The sequence below is a fragment of the Eurosta solidaginis genome, chromosome 4 (genome assembly GCF_040869045.1).
Source record: "Eurosta solidaginis isolate ZX-2024a chromosome 4, ASM4086904v1, whole genome shotgun sequence".
In the NCBI taxonomy this organism is placed as follows: Eukaryota; Metazoa; Arthropoda; class Insecta; order Diptera; family Tephritidae; genus Eurosta; species Eurosta solidaginis.
The window spans coordinates 269631287-269635642 of record NC_090322.1 but is presented as its reverse complement, the minus strand read 5'-3'; positions in this window follow the sequence as shown (position 1 = coordinate 269635642).

The window sequence follows — 4356 nt, the reverse complement described above, 5'->3', positions numbered from 1 at the left end:
GTATTCTATAACGGAATTGTCGAACACTACATTCTCTAAATCATTAGTGGGAAAAGACCTTCTATGAATAACAATACATTTTGACTTATTCGGGTTTATACATAAGCCATTCATAGCAGCCCATGAAAATATTTGATTCAAATCGTGGTTTAAGTTACTTACGCACAAGCTAGTTTGATCACGAGGACAACACGTAAACAACTGCACATCATCAGCGTAGATATGAACATTACAATACTTAAGGACATCGGGTAAGTCATTGATGTACAGAACAAATAACAGAGGACCCAGGATAGAGCCTTGAGGGACGCCTCTTAAGACATGAAGGAAGTCAGACTTTTCACCATCTATACATACTGCTTGAGTCCTATCGCCAAGATATGATCTTATAAGGGCAACTGCATGACCAGAGAAGTTAAATAGGTTTTCCAGCTTCCTACAGAGCAGGGTGTGGTCTACAGAATCGAAAGTTTTGGAGTGGTCAAGAAGTGTTAAGAAGGCAATGTAACTTTCATCCACTCGCTCACGACTTTCTTCTGTCACAGATAATAGTGCCGTTGTACAGCTCCGCTTTGACCTGAAACCGGACTGACTGTCTGACAGGAGCTTGTATTCATGTACATATGATACGATTTGCCCATGTAGAATACGTTCAAGGACCTTAGAGAGGAATGGGAGTATGGCTATTGGTCGATACTCATTATTTTGTTTACGTATTGGAATAACTTTTGCAGCTTTCCAGTATATTGGGAAGACACCGGTCGTCAAAATTGAGTTGACCAAGTAAGTAATGTGGGGAAGGATTTTGGAAAGAATGACTTTTAAAAACTTTGAACATATACCATCAAGCCCCATTGCGTTAGACTTCACAGAAAGTATGGCTTGGACAACATCACAATTATCGACACAAACAAACTCGAAAGGGCTAGTGTCAACATTAACACGCACGGAGTAGTTATCAATACACACATTGTCGGCTGAGTTTGGTAGTCTTACAAAAGTATTATTTATTTCGTTGATGTCGACATCAGTGGGATGAGACAGGTCACTTTTGGGCTTACCAATTCCTATTTGTTTGATTTTGTTCCACTTTTCTTTTGTATTCAAAGCAGAACTAAACTTATACTTAAAATAATTTGCCTTGGCCAGCCTTATGGCTTTGTTTGCAGTAAGCCGAGCTGTTTTAAAGCAGCTATGCGCTTCGACTGTTTTGTACCTTTTCCACCGTGAGTAGGCTTGGTTACGAAGGTGGATAAGGTGTTTTAATGTAGCATTGAACCAAGGGCTATTCTTGTATTTAGGTGATTTTATTTTTAGTGGAACGTGATCATCGAATAACTTATTTATATTATCCTGCAGAAACTTTGTCTGGTCATCAACCGATGTTAACGTACGAATCAAGCTCCATTCAACCGACTCAACGGACTCAGCAAGAGAATAATAATCGATACTTCTGTAATCGCGATACGCGAACGAACTTGGCCTACATGATGTTTGGAAGTTGTAGTTTAGGAATATCAGGTCGTGTTTTGAGAAGCAGGAGGCGGATAGTTGCGTGTAGTGAATCATTTCATGAAGATCATTGACAAAAAATAAATCTAATAGAGAAGAGTTAGTATTTGTGAAATGCGTTGGTATAGCACAGTTAGTGGGAAAAAGTCCCAGAGATTCCATGCTTTGTTTTAAAGTGGCATCCACCAGTAGGTTACTATTAAAATCTCCAGCGATGATAATATTGTCATAGTCTAATAGTAACGATTGAAGAAATTCAATAAACGCGGAAAAATCTACTAGTCGATTCGGTCTGTATGCACAGCCGATAAGAAGCCTACTATTATTATCAGAAAGCATATGAACAAACACATATTCCACAGGATCACCTGGACTAGAACAACAACACAATTTACAGGACATACTACTTTTTACATATATCGCAACACCACCACCATGACCACTTCTATCAACTGTGAAAAGTTGGTATCCATTTATCTTCACCATATCATTTCTATGAAACGAAGAAAACCATGTTTCTGAAACACATATGACATCAATATCGGAGCCTTCTGACAGAAACCTCAACTCGTCAAGCTTTTTATAAAGGCTTTGCGCATTGATATGAATAACTTTCAGCCCGTTGGCTTTTTTGCTGACTATGCGCAACAGTCTTTGGAACTCAGGGACTCATTATCGGAGACCAACATTATAAAAATAATTAAGTGAATGATTTACACTGAATTTGGCTAACAACATAATTAATGATTTTGTGATGTTGTAGGTGGAGAAAAAGACAGAGAAGGAATAGATTAGAAGAGAGCAAAGAGAAATATTTATTAACAGGAGGCTGTTAGTTAAGCCTTTGGTGGCCCTCCAGGGCGTTGTTCGCAACCGGCGTGTCGTCTTCACGAAAGGAAGTATTGTTTTCCGGGTCGAGACTCTCGAGAAAACTCAGGCTGGGGACTGCTTCGGGTCGGTCGCTGATTTTTCGCTTTATATGCACCATACCCCGCATTGTGAACACCGATGAAACCTTTTTCCTCTTCTTTAGATGGATCGCAGCCTTGAAGATCTCATAGTTGTTTTTGGTCAGCGATGCATTAACAAAGATAGGCTCATTGGAATTTATTCCCACATGCACGAGTCGCAGCCCTTTGGTGTTGTTGTGGCGCCTGAAGCTCGCAATCGTTTTCAACAGCGTATTTCTGTCCGCGGGTGTGTAAAATTTAATGATAACGGCCGGATCAACCGTAGCGTGGGGTAGTTTACGTTTCGGCCGAAAAACAATTTTTAGGGGGTGGTGGCTGTAAGTTTAGCGTGAAGCAGAGGTGGTGGAAAATCTTTTGTAAGTTTTCCCCTTCCTCGAAGGGAATCCCATGAACTCGGACGTCGCATGCAGCAATTTGGAGTTCTTGCTTAGATATAAAGTTTTCCTGCTTACATACTCTCTGTTTTAGTGTGGCTATTTCATTTTCGAGGTGCCCAATCCTCTCAAACATAACCTCAATGCGATTAATTCTACCACTTAACTCGTTTAACTCCTTCTTCAGGCCTTCAAATTTATCTTCCAGTTTTCTGCATGTAAACTCCATCATACGCTTTTCTGCTTCCATTATTTTATTGGACAACGAGTCATTGTACTTTATGAGTCGTTGGTCGATTGTACGGATGAGGTTAGGAGATGAATCGCTTAGACGAGGAGCCTTTTTAATTATTTCAGCTTCATTGCCCAAGGTTTCGCCACGACGCTTTCCAGAATTTTGAGACATGGTGTTCCAAAAAAAAATACTCCGAAAAATAGATGAGTTGGAACCAGGTGGCAGCACAGGCGTAGATGGTATGGCGGGAGATTTTCAGTTGTTGGTAGCTATATTATCAAACTTTCTTTGTTGTACCACTGTTGTTATTGTATTATGACAATTGTGATTCTCATTAAATTCACGACAAATGATGATTTTCAGCTGCACTCCGTGCTCCACACTTTGGGAGTTGCTAGAGATTTTGATACTTTTGAAAGTTTATCTTAAATTCTCGACAGAAATGATAAAATTTTTGAATTATTTGCGCGCTCACTTTAAAACAATACTTCACACGAACAGAGTTGCCAGTTTCTTCGCGCGGAAAATCGGGTCGAACATGCAATAGTTAGCTCTACCGATACGCAAGTAAAAGGGCAAGAAAGTACGAAGACACCTATTAGGTACTTTAAAGGTAAATATTGCTAGGAGAGCTGAACAGTCCAAAGAGCCATCGATGAGATCATAAACAAACATTAGTATATGCACAGCTCTCCGTGTTTCATGAGATTGGAGATTGATAAGCTTGCAGCGCGAGTAATAGGATGGGGTTGGATCCTCAAAGTTAATAGAAAATAAGCAAAATCTAATGAATTTTCTTTGAACCCTCTCTATTCTTGCAGAGTGGCCACTATAGATAGGGTTCCAGACAACTGAGGCGTATTCTAATTTTGAGCGAACTAAAGAGATAAAAATAATAATAATGACCGTGATTCTGAATATTTCCTTCCTAGACCTATTTAGTAGATCATCGGTTCTTTTCTGGTTGTACTCTGGCCAGATTAGTTTGGTGATTCGACAGGTATCCGTAGACCACCAATCACGGATTGCTATTTTCATAAGATAGGTGAGAGTGGTCGATGCACCGTGATGCTCCTGCCTTTACTATTTCATCCGCTTTTTCGTTGTCGTCAATGTTCCTGTGGCCGGGTACCCAGCTGAGTGTGATAGCTATTTGGTTAGCTGCTTCACGTAGCACCCTCTTACAGTTATCGACGGATTTAGATGATGTGTACGGTGATTCTAGCGTTTTTAGCGCTGCTTGACTGTCGGAGTATATGACTAC